Below are 13626 nucleotides of genomic sequence, written 5' to 3' on the forward strand. Positions count from 1 at the left end.
CACTTGGAGGGACAAACTGCAAAACCAGTGGATTCCTATAACAAAGTTTTAAAAATGCTGCCTTGACCCACTTTTGAGGCCCTGGCTAGAGGCCAGTTTCCCTTCTTGGGCACCCAGTTAAGTTCATACCCGCAACCACTGGACACTCTCAGTCTGAGTTCCGCACACCTGCCCTCATCACTCCCTCCCCACCCCATAACACGTGCTCGCTCGGGAACTGAGTAAAATGTTTCAGGGTCCGTCATATCCTATCTTTTCAGTATCAGTCATTTCCTAATCTGCATAATGTTACCTAAATAATAATAAAACCTACGGAAGCAGCGGGCCCAGCAAGCAGAGGGGCTTGGTGGGCTACAGTGACAGCCACTAGGCCGCCCTTGCTTACAGACTGGCCCCACCCCGTGGCAGCACCAGTCCGGGACGCAGCTATTTTTTGCTGTCTACAGGGTGTCTGGGGAATCTCATTCCCAAATTGTGAAACTTTGAGTCATCACGAGTTTCTCCTAAACCGAGGTATCAAGCGCTCCGGGCAGCTCAAATTGGCTACTTCTGGTTGTCAAAAGACTCCACAGAGGCGAGCAGGCAGTGAGGGGTGTGGCTCTCCTCCAGGTGCCATGGAGCCGGCTGAGTGGCTCATCAGGGGAGCGGACACATGGCTGGCAACACGATGACTCTCTACGGCCCATTCCACCGCACAGTACAGCGGGAGGCCGCGCTGCCAGCACGGCCCGGGGCCTGGTCGCTCGCGGGGTTGGGGCGCCTGCAGCCTCTTCCCGGATCCAGGGCATCCTCCCTGGAGTCCTTGATAGTATTTGTGGACTGCTATGGTGTTGCCTGCCTTGATGCTGTCGCCGTGTGTCCCTCCAACCCCGTGCAGGACAAGGGCTCAAACCCATGGAGGCCGCTGGCACAGTGCTCCCTAAAAAATGAAGGCCGGCCCGGCGGCTCAGGCCTGTAATCCCAGCACTTTGGGAGGCCAAGCAGGCGGATCATGAGGTCCGGAGATCGAGACCATCCCGGCCAACATGGTGAAACCCCATCTCTACCAAAAATTCAAAAAAATAACTGGGTGTGGTGGCGGCGCCTGTAGTCCCAGCTACTAGGGAGGCTGAGGCAGGAGAATGGTGTGAACCCGGGAGGGGGAGCTTGCAGTGAGCCGAGATCGCACCACTGCACTCCAGCCTGGGCAACAGAGCGAGACTCCATCTCAAAAACAAACACAAAAACAAAATAAAATAAAAAATAAATGAAAGGGGAGGGAACCCTTCTTCCTGCCCTGCCGGAGACCCCCAACAAGGAGGTCATGCGGTTGATTCAGGAATGGGAAGCCCTGAATGCTGGCCTCGCAGAGCAGTGACGGTTAGGTTAGGTTGGTGAAAGCAGAAATGAAGAAATGTGGGTGAGTTCAAGAGAGACTGATGTAGTAGAATTAGTGTGTCTTTGCAATGTTTGGATGTGAGGAGTCAACAAGCAATGAAAGCTGTTTTCCAGATTTCTGTCTCATGCAACTGTTTGTGCCTTTCACTGCAGAAGCTGGAGACTAAACTGGGCTGGAAGTGGGTAGTTTTTTTGTTTTTTTGGAGATAGTCTTGCTATGCTTTCCACCCTGGACTTGAATTCCTAGGCTGAAAGGATCCCATCCTCCCACCTCAGCCTCCTGAGTAGCTGGGACCACAGGTGTGTGCCCCTGTACCCAGCTTCATGAGTTTAGTTTTACATATGTTGAATTTTAGCCATCTTGGTTCAAGATTTCAAGGTAGAAATGGTTACGTGGGTCTGTAGCTCAGTGCAGAGGCTGGTTATGTGCTCCATCTGGATGCTGAAGTTACTTACCCCTTCAGGGAGGTCTTGGAATGAAGAGGAATTACTGAGCTAAGTGCCAGAGTCCCTAGTGAATGAAGAATGTAATTAGGATATTTTTTAGATGGCACAACAAAGGGGATTGGATAGAACTTTGGTTGAATGGTTTGGTCTCTTCACAGGAAGATTGCTTTCTACAAGCGAACGGGTTAGTAATGGTCCGGAAATAGTGACGGGCACCAAGAGCTGACTGCTCACCCTCAAGTGAAGAAATAACACTTGAGAGTACTTAGGAAAGGTAGTCTTGGCAGGAGAGTGCCAGGTTTTAATTTGAGGAGGTCAAAGGAATGCTTTAGACTAGTTAAGGATGTGGAAGTTTGTATAATGGAAAGGTTTAGAGACTTTCAGAAGAGGAGGTCTCTGCCTTTCCAGAATGCATATTCTCTTTTCCTTACTATTTATGTTATGATGCGCAAATTATTTACATTACAGAACCAAGCTTTTACAAATTTAAATACACAGATTTCACATTTTTAAGGAAAATTTTTTTATTGCTTTCCCCATTGAGTTTTTTGTTTTCCCTACATTTCTTTCTCTTTCTTTCCCCTCCCTTCTTTCTTTTCTTTCTTTTCCTTCCCTCCCTCCCTTCCTCCCTCCCTTCCTCCCTCCCTCCCTTCCTTTTTTGAGACAAGGTCTGCCCTCTGTCACTTGGACTGGAGTGCAGTGGCACAATCTCAGCTTACTGCAACCTCTGCCTTCCAGGTTTGAGTGATCCTCCTGCCGTAGCCTCCTGAGTAGCTGGGACTACAGGAGTGTGATACTATGCCTGGCTAATTTGTTTTCGTATTTTTTGTAGAGGTGGGGTTTCGCCATGTTGCCCAGGCTGGTCTCCTACTCCTGAGGGTCAAGCGATCCGCCTGCCTTAGCCTCCCAAAATACCAGGATTACAAGCATGAGTCACCGCGCCCAGCCCACATTTTCTGCTTTTTATGTATCTGCTTTTCTTTTTTTTTTTTTTTTTTTTTTTTTGAGACGGAGTCTCGCTCTGTCACCCAGGCTGGAGTACAGTGGCCGGATCTCAGCTCACTGCAAGCTCCACCTCCCGGGTTCACGCCATTCTCCGGCCTCAGCCTCCCGAGTAGCTGGGACTACAGGCGCCTGCCACCACGCCCGGCTAATTTTTTTGTATTTTTAGTAGAGACGGGGTTTCACCGTGTTAGCCCGGATGGTCTTGATCTCCTGACCTCGTGATCCGCCCGTCTCGGCCTCCCAAAGTGCTGGGATTACAGGCTTGAGCCACCGCGCCCGGCCTGCATCTGCTTTTCTATTTCAGGACTCATATGAATGAGCAAAACGTACATTGAACACTCATGCAAAAGAGCGTAAGAATCTAGCAGAGGCTTTATTGGCCTCTGAGACTTTGGATGCCAAAGAGATTCACGTTGTTCTTGAGGGGAAGAAAGAAACTGGAAGTGATATGATAACCCTCTTCTTGATAGGGATGCATTGCTAGTTTCATCGAAGAATGGAAGCATTAGTTTTTCAGCAGTGCTTTCCCATCCATTCTTGAATTAAGGGTGTGAGATACTTTGTCAGTCTATTGCCATGATGACACCTATTGCAAATTAGCAACCTTGTAGCACGCATATTTAAAAAAAGAACAACCAGGATTTAGAAGAGCTTATTTGAGAAATGTTAGTCATAAAGTTGAAAGTAATGATTCTATGGTTGGTGACTCTACCAGATGCGAATAAAAATTGTTCCCTTAGCTCTTGGGAAGCATTTTTAATTTGTAAGCTAAAATTGTTGAAGGATATCCATTATCTCTTGATAGTACCATTTATCTTTTATACTAAAATATTTGGTTGTTGGTAAATCATAATTTTATGTACATCAGTGGAAACAATTAAGATGCAGTAGTTATGCTTCAGATTAACTGCATATACAATGTTTAAGAGTACAGAGTTGTAATTCAGTTACAATCAGAATTTAAATGGTTATAACATTTTAAAATGGACAATAAAGAGGCAGACCATAAGAAGTAATGTAAAAGATGTGGAGAAACTATAACCCTCATACATTGCTTGTTAGAATACAAAATTCTACAGTCACTTTGAAAACCACATCCATTTAGTTATGAGCATATTTCTTAATTTTAATACGTCATGTTTTAATAAAATATGTTAGAATACAGACTTGATCTTTGGATTGAAAAAATAATACTGCGCAGTGGACATGAAGATTTGGAGAGTTGGTACCTTCGAAACAAGTATTTTATTTCTGTCTATATATCTTTCTGTCCCCACTGTTATGCATGAATCCTTATTTTCGTCAGGAATATAATCTTTCCTCCCTTTCACAACAGAAAATTAAATTATATATAAAAGCGATTTTTTCTGAACCATTTACATCTTCCATCAGCATGACAATATAATGGGTGGCTAATCTGTTATGAATGTGAGAATGCATTTCATTGAAGAAAATTACTAACTTGCCAAACAGGGAGGGTGGGAGGACACTTACTTCTTAAATTCTACTTCTGAGAGCTTAATGTGAATGTTCTGCATTTCTGGAAGCAGGTGCTTGACTCATGCAGGAAATCAAGCCTGAGAGAAAGGCTGGTGAGCTGCTTTGTCTGAGAAAGGGAGAATTGTTATTGTGTTCAGCCTGGCCTGCACTCTCCGAACTTGTTTTGGCAAAGAACGCTTGAGTGTTTACAGATGCCCAGATGTTGGTCAAGGGCACAACACAGTGAGCCATTGTGGGGAGGCAGGATCCATTTTAGATCCCATGTGAAAGGGCCTGTTAAAGGTGTGAAGAGGCCTCAGAAGACTATAATTCAAAGTGAATCTCTGGATTCCTTAGGAGCTATGAGAAAATAAAGGCCAGGAAGGAGTGCTTTCATTCAGGTTAAAGCAATTACAGGTGAGGACAGCTATGGGCAGAGAAGTACTCCTGAGGGAGTTGGTTTTTTTTTTTTTTTTTTTTTTTTTTTTTTTTTTTTTTTTTTTTTTTAAAGAGACGGAGTCTCACTCTGTCGCCCAGGCTGGAGTGCAGTGGCCGGATCTCAGCTCACTGCAAGCTCTGCCTCCCAGGTTCATGCCATTCTCCTGCCTCAGCCTCCCGAGTAGCTGGGACTACAGGCGCCCGCCACCTCGCCCACCTAGTTTTTTGTATTTTTTAGTACAGACGGGGTTTCACCGTGTTAGCCAGGATGGTCTCGATCTCCTGACCTCGTGATCCACCCATCTCAGCCTCCCAAAGTGCTGGGATCACAGGCTTGAGCCACCGCGCCCGGCAGGGAGTTGGTTTTAAAATAAACGCTGTGTCTGGAATTGGTGGGTTCTTGGTCTCGCTAACTTCAACAATGAAGCCCTGTACCTTTGCAGTGAGTATTACAGTTCTCAAAGATCGTGTGTCCCGGGTTTGTGCGTTCAGATGTTCTGATGTGTCTGGAGTTTCTTCTTTCCAATGGGTTCGTGGTCTCACCGGCCTCAGGAGTGAAGCTGCAGACGTTCACGGTTAGTGTTACAGCTCATAAAGGCGGCCCTGACCCAAAGAGCTAGCAACAGCAAGATTTACTGCAATGATAAAGAACAAAACTTCCTGACCACGGAAGCTGACAGAACAGGTTGGGGCTCCTAACGCTGGTGGGCTGCTTTTATTCCCTTATCTGGCCCCACCCACACCCTGCTAATTGGTTCATTTTACAGAGAGCTGATTGGTCCGTTTTGACAGAGTGTTGATTGGTGCCTTTACAATCCTTCAGCTAGACACAAAAATTCTCCAAGTCCCCACCCCACCTTTGGTAGACACAAAGCGCTGATTGGTGGGTTTACAAACCTCTAACTAGACACAGAATGCTGATTGGTGCGTTTATAAACCTCTAACTAGACACAGAATGCTGATTGGTGCGTTTACAATCCTTTAGCTAGACTGAAAAATGCCCACCCCACGTTTAGCTAGCCAGGAAAGAGCAATGTCTTAGCTATTGTGCTGATTGGTGCCTTTACAAACCTTTAGCTAGACTGGAAAGTTCTCCAAGTCTCCACCAGACCCAGAAGCCCAGCTGGCTTCATCTCTCAAGGGCACTGGGGGCGGGACTGTGCCGCACCTAGGCCAGTCACCTAGTGCGGCCCGCGAGCCCGCGCCCACCGGGAACCGGCACCAGCTCGGGAGCGCCCCGGGCAGCCCCGGCTCCCACCCGCGCCTCTCCCTCCTCACCTCCCCGCTAGCAGAGGGAGCGGGGCCCGGCCTCGCCAAGCCCAGAGAGGGGCCCCCACAGCGCAGCAGCGGCGAAGGGCTCCTAAAGCGCGGCCAGAACGCACACGGAGACTGAGGAGGCGCCCAGAACGAGCAGGGGCTGCTAGCAGGCTGTCACCTTTCAATGCCATATAAAGATTGCTGGCAATTATCTTACAACTGTATCAGTCAGATAAGAACTCAACCACCCTTTGCAGATTTGTCTCTTGCAGGATCAGAAACCATAATTTGGTAGCTGAGGGAGGGTGAATGGAATTAGGGAAGAAGTAAAGAACTGTGCCTGCCTCTTACCTTTATTGCATTTGGCCAGACTGCAACAGGCCCTAGCTGATTAACTCTTGACTTTGGGGCTCTTTTTTTTTTTGAGAGACGGAGTCTCGCTCTGTCGCCCAGGCTGGAGTGCAGTGGCGCGATCTGGGCTCACTGCAAACTCCGCCTCCCGGGTTCACGCCATTCTCCTGCCTCAGCCTCCCGAGTAGCTGGGACTACAGGCGCCGCCACCACGCCTGGCTAATTTTTTGTATTTTTAGTAGCGACGGGATTTCACCGTGTTAGCCAGGATGCTCTCGATCTCCTGACCTCGTGATCCGCCTGCTTCGGCTTCCCAAAGTGCTGGGATTATAGGCGTGAGCCACCTTGCCTGGCCGACTTTGGGGCATTTTTATCATTACATGGAGAGGGACATTCTGTTTCAGTGCTTTGTCAATTGAAGCAGCATTGGGTTTTTTATATTCCTTGAGAATCATGTTTTTAGCCTGGGCGAAGAACAGGGACATATATAATTGATAGGTGATAGTGGGAGATGATGTTGCCTTCTGATTCCCCTTGCATTCTGTTGAAAGCTTTCCTATATGATTATGTTAAAACTCAGGAATGACCTTGCGAGACCCTCATTCTTTGCTCTTCCTGCTCTAACCACAAGGTTAGAGCCTTGTTTTTGTTTAGCATCTCTCTGTATTTCTCTCCTCTGTATGCTGTTGCACCTTAGTGCAAGCGAAAGACTGTCCCTCTAGCTTTTTTCTGTTCGGGATGTATGTCCAGCTGCTTTCTCTGTTTCTTCACAGTGTTTGATTTGTACTTTTGTAATAAACTGTTCTATAATTTATCGTGTCTATTTCTGCCTTCCCCCCTACCGAGTTCCAGGAAGTTTCTTTTGAACACCTTTGCATCTCTAAAGCTAAATGGAGTGCATTATAGGTAGGTACCTAATACATTTTAATAGGCATTCAATCGATGAAATTTCCTCATTCTGTCAGCGTCAGGCAGAGCATCAGAACAGATGGATCAGACTCTCTGAGGAGGGTTAAAAAATGCTGCAGAGAATAGGAGTATTAAGTGCTTTTTTCACCTGTGAAAATATCCTGGGGAGTATTGTAGTAAAAAGACTGATGGGCCAGGCGTGGTGGCTTACACGTGTAACCCCAGCACTCTGGGATGCCGAGGCGGACGATCACTTGAGGTCGGGGGTTCAAGACCAGCCTGGCCAACATGCTGAAGCCCTGTCTCCACTAAAAGGGCTTCTCCTGGGCAGGGGGGCGTGCACCTGTAATCCCAGCTACTTGGGAGGCTGAGAAAGGAGAATCGCTTGAACATGGGAGGAGGAGGTTGCAGCGAGCTGTGTTCGTGCCATTGCATTCTGCACTCCAGCCCGGGGGACAGAGTGAGACTCCATCTCAAAAAGACTGGTGGAATGCCTTCCTGTAGGGCAAAGTCTGATTTCTTTTTAAGAAGAGAAAAAATATAAGGCAAGATTGTGACCCAGGATAACAGTACCTGTCACATAGAAGGATCTGTCAAATGAGTAGACACTTAATTTAAGATCTCTAGCATGTGAAATTCTAAGGTATTCTGGATTGATTTTATAGAGATGCATTTTATCCTTGCTCAACCAGTTTCTGTTATTTAGGTTCGAATCATATATATTGCATACATTTATTACTAATGAAAGTGACTTGGAATTCAACCTTATGGGACACAGAGTTAAACGAGTCTTTTATATATGTATTTCTTTCTTTTTTCTTTTTTCTTTTTTTTTTATGAGATGGAGTCTTGCTCTGTCACCCAGACAAGTGCAGTGGTGCGATCACGACTCACTGCAACCTCCGCTTCCATGTTCAAGCGATTCTCCTGCCTCAGCCTCCTGAGTAGCTGGGATTACAGGTGTGCACCACCACACCCAGCTAATTTAGTATTTTTAGTAGAGACGGGGTTTCACCATGTTGGTCAGGCTGGTCTTGAACTCCTGACCTCATGATCCGCCCACCTCAGCCTCCCAAAGTGCTACGATTACAGGTGTGAGCTACCATGCTTGGGTCTATATGCATATTTCTTAATGCTGAAAGCCTTCAGACTCAACTGTAAGACTAGAAGAGGATGTTGATGGACTTATGGTAAGTGAAGCAGAAGCAGCAGCAGTTAAACTCATCTTATTTAAATACTTCTAGTTATTAATCACATCCATGTCAATTTTTTTTCACACCAAATTTGCAGTTAAAACCCACAAGTTTTGGGCCGGGCGCGGTGGCTCAAGCCTGTAATCCCAGCACTTTGGGAGGCCGAGACGGGCGGATCACGAGGTCAGGAGATCGAGACCATCCTGGCTAACACGGTGAAACCCCGTCTCTATTAAGAAATACAAAAAACTAGCCGGGCGAGGTGGCGGGCGCCTGTAGTCCCAGCTACTCGGGAGGCTGAGGCAGGAGAATGGCGTAAACCCGGGAGGCGGAGCTTGCAGTGAGCTGAGATCCGGCCACTGCACTCCAGCCTGGGTGACAGAGCGAGACTCCGTCTCAAAAAAAAAAAAAAAAAAAAAAAACCCACAAGTTCCATAGATTATGTGATAGAGACCATGTCATTAAAGTGGATGACTATGTTCTTGCTTTCCTTTAGGAAGAAAGTAGTATTTCTGGGTTTTGTTTACTGAACACCTAAATGGAATTTTTAAGTTGAATTGATACACCATTAGCAATCAGATGCAGACTTTTTTGGAGTTAAAAATAATGAAATGGAGTATTTCATGTTATAAAGAAATGAAAAAATTAATCTTTAATATTTTTCAGATCTTATGTTCTCTCTATATATGTATATATGTGTGTAATATATACATATATATTCCAATATTATCTCTCCTTAGATATATATTGTCCAGTGAATCTACCAAATGAGCAAATTAAAAGGAGATGGTTTTATCTTTGAGTGGATGGGTGTCTACTGAGTAGGGTCTATATTTAAATAAAAATGGTTATAATGCAAAAAACCATGGACTGTATGGACTCTGAGGGAGATGGATATATAGTGAGAACATCTCTGTAGTTGCCCTTTATTACTGAACAATTATGTATAAGTGAACAATTTTACCTAAATGTGCTTATCTTTTATGCTTCCTGCAGAAATGATTTAGACTCTAATCTCACATTTTGCTACTATTGTCCTGGAGCATGTTGACAACCTGTTGTTCTTAAACCAGAGATGCTTGTTACTTCTGTGTAACTCTCTTAGAAATCACAAACCAGTTGATGAAAGAGGCAGGAGTGGGATAAAATGGTAGAAGAAGAGAGACAAATTAGAGAGGAAATTTGAGAAACTGGCAGTTAAAAGGATTTACAAGAAGGAAAAAAAGGAATCTTTACATTATTTTGAAAAAAACCTCACAGTTATCAAAAAAACAATCAACCTTAGCCAAAAATATGAAGTGACTGAATGGTTATAATAAATTTGTGAATCAGGTTATACATTCTAAGTTTTTGATGTGTGCATTTAGCACTGTAAACTTTCCTCTTAATACTGCTTTGCCGTGTACCAGAGGTCCTAGTATGTTGCACCTTTGTTTCATTAGTTTCAATAAATTTCTTGATTTGTGCCTTTATTTCATTGTTTACTCAGAAGTCATTCAGGGACAGGTTTAATTTTCATGAAATCGTGTGATTTTGAAAGATCTTCTTGATATTGATTTCTATTTTTATTGTACTGTGATCTGAGAGCGTGGTTGGCATGACTTTGGTTTTTTTTTAATTTGCTAAGAATTGTTTTATGGCCAATTGTGTGGTCATTTTTAGAGTATGTGCCATGTGCAGATGAAAATAATATATTCTGTTGCTTTTGGATGTTCTGCAGATGTCTGTTAGGTCCATTTGGTCAGGTGTCAAGTCCAGTTCCCAAATATCTTTGTTAGTTTTCTACCTCAGTGATGTGTCTAATACTGTCAGAGTGGTGTTGAAGTCTCCCACTATTATTGTATGGTTATCTAAGTCTCCTCATACGCCTCTAGGAACCTGTTTTATAAATCTGGCTTCCCCTGTGTCAGGTACACACATATTTAGGGTAGGTACGTCTTGTGGAATTGAATTAACAATTTACCATTATGTAGTATACTTCTTTGTCTTTTTTTATTGTTGTTGGGTCTAAGTCTCTTTAGTCTGAAATTAGATTAGCAACTCCTGCTTTTTTGTTTTCCATTGGCTTGGTATATTTTTCTCCATCCCTTTACTTTGAGCCTATGGTCACTGCATGTGAGATGGGTCTCTTGAAGACAGCATACAGTTTGGAGACACAATTAAACCAGTGTTAAGAGGAAAGTTTATAGTACTAAATGCTCCCGTCAAGTGTTAGATCTCAAATTAACCACTTAACATCACACCTTGAAGGAACTAGAAAAACAAAAGAAAACCAACCCCAAATCTAGCAGAAGAAAAGAAAAAATGAAAATCAGAGCTGAACTGTATGAAATTGAGATGTGAAAAGATCAATTAAACTATACAAAAAGTCAATGTAATTAAAAGGAGTTGCTTATTTGAAACAATGAGTAAGACCACTAGCTAAACTAATTAAGAAAAATGAGAGAATATCCAAATAAACACAGTAAGAAATGACAATGGAGACATTACCACCAACCCTAAAGAAACACAGAAATCCATCAGAGACTATTGTGAATACTTCTTCGCACATAAAGTAGAAAACCTAGAATGAACGGGTAAATTCCTAGAAATGTACAACTCCCCAAGACTGTACCAGGAAGCAACTCAAACCCTAAACATGCTAATAATGAATTCTTAAATGGGATCAATAACAAAAAGCCTACCAAAAGCCCAGGACCAGACTGATTCACAATTGAATTCTACCAAACATATAAGGAAGAGCTGGTACCATTCCTACTGAAACTATTCCAAAAATCGAGGAGAAGGGGCTCCTCCCTAACTCACTCTATGAGGCCAGTGTCATCTTGATGCCCAAACCTGTCAGAGACACAATAAAAAAGTTCAGGCCAATATCCTTGATAAACATAGATGCAAACATCCTCAACAAAATACTAGCAAACTGAATCCAGCAACACATCAGAAAGCTCATTCATCACGGTAAAGTAGGCTTTATTCCTGGACTACATGTTTGGTTCAATATATGCAAATCAATACATGTGATTCATCCACCTAAACAGAACAAAAAATAAAAACCACATGATCATTGCAATACAGGTAGAAAAAGATTTTGATAAAATTCAGTGTCCCTTCATGTTGAAAACTCTCAACAAACTGGCATTAAAGGAACATACCTCAAAATAATAACAGCAATCTATAACAAACCCACAGTCAACATCATGCTGAACAGGCAAAAGCTGGAAGCATTCCCTTTGAGAACTGGAGCAAGACAAGGATGCCCACTCTCACCACTCCTATTCAATATACTACTGGAAGTCCTAGCTAGAGCAATCAGGCAAGAAAAAGGAACAAAACGCATCCAAATAAGAAGAGAGGAAGTCAAATTTATGTCTGTTTGCAGATGATATGATTTTATACCTAGAAAACTCCATAGTATTTCCCCAAAACCTCCTAGGTATGACAAACAATTTCAGCAGGGTTTTTGGATAGAAAATCAATGCTCATCATCACTTGCCATCAGAGAAATGCAAATCAAAACCACAATGAGATACCATCTCACACCAGTTAGAAAGGCAATCATTAAAAAATCAGGAAACAACAGGTGCTGAAGAGGATGTGGAGAAATAGGAACACTTTTACACTGTTGGTGGGACTGTAAACTAGTTCAACCATTGTAGAAAACAGTGTGGCGATTCCTCAAGGATCTAGAACTAGAAATACCATTTGACCCAGCCATCCCATTACTGGGTATATACCCAAAGGATTATAAGTTATGCTGCTATAAAGACACATGCACACGTATGTTTACTGCGGCACTATTCACAATAGCAAAGGCTTGGAATCAACCCAAATGTCCATCAGTGACAGACTGGATTAAGAAAATGTGGCACATACACACCATGGAATACTATGCAGTCATAAAAAAGGATGAGTTCGTGTCCTTTGTAGGGACGTAGATGCAGCTGGAAACCATCATTCTCAGCAAACTATCGCAAGAACAGGAAACCAAATACTGCATGTTCTCACTCATAGGTGGGAATTGAACAATGAGATCACTTGGATGCAGGAAGGGGAACATCATACACCGGGTCCTCTTGTGGGGAGGGGGTGGGGGGAGGGATAGCATTAGGAGATATACCTAATGTAAATGACGAGTTGATGGGTGCAGCACAGCAACATGGCACAAGTATACATATGTAACAAACCTGCACGTTATGTACATGTACCCTAGAACTTAAAAGTATAAGAAAAAAAATCAATGTACAAAAATAATAAGCATTTCTATACACCAACAGTGTTCAAGCTGAGTGCCAAATGTAGAACACAATCACATTCATAATAGCCACACATACACAAAGTAAAATATGTAGGAATACAGCTAACCAGGAAGGTAAAAGATCATTACACACTGAGAATTACAAAACACTGCACATAGAAATCAGAGATGACACAAACAAATGGAAAAACATTCCATGCTCATGGATAGCAAGAATCAGTATCATTAAAACTGGCCATGCTGCCCAAAGCAGTTTACAGATTCAATCCTATGCCTATCAAACTTCCAAAGACATTCTTCACAGAACTAGAAAAAACTAATTTAAAATTCTTGTGGAACCAAAAAAGAGCCCAAATAGCCAAGAGAATCCTAAGCAAAAAGAACAAAGCTGGAAGCATCACAATACTCAACTTCAAACTATACTACAGGGTTACAGTAACCAAAACAGCATGGTACTGGTGTAAGAACAGACACATAGAGCAATGGAACAGAATAGAGAGTACAGAAATAAAGCTGTACATCTACAACCATCTTCTCTTCAACAAAGCTGACAAAAACAAATAATGGGGAAAGCATTCCATATTCAATAAATGGTACTGGGATAACCGGCTAGCCATATGCAGAGGATTGAAACTGGACCTCTTCCTTACACCATATACAAAAATCAATTTAAAATGAATTAAAAACATATATAAAACCTAAAACTGTAAAAATCTTAGAAGAAAATCTAAGAAATACCATTCTAGAAGTACGTCCTGGCAAATATTTTATGATGAAGATACCAAAGGCAATTGCAACAAAAACAAAAATTTCCAAATAAGACCTCGTTAAACTAAAGAGCTTCTGCACAGCAAAAGAAACTGCCAACAGAGTAAATGATAACCCACAGAATGGGAGAAAATATTTGCAAACTAT

The sequence above is a fragment of the Macaca fascicularis genome, chromosome 12, assembly GCF_037993035.2.
Source record: "Macaca fascicularis isolate 582-1 chromosome 12, T2T-MFA8v1.1".
Lineage (NCBI taxonomy): Eukaryota > Metazoa > Chordata > Mammalia > Primates > Cercopithecidae > Macaca > Macaca fascicularis.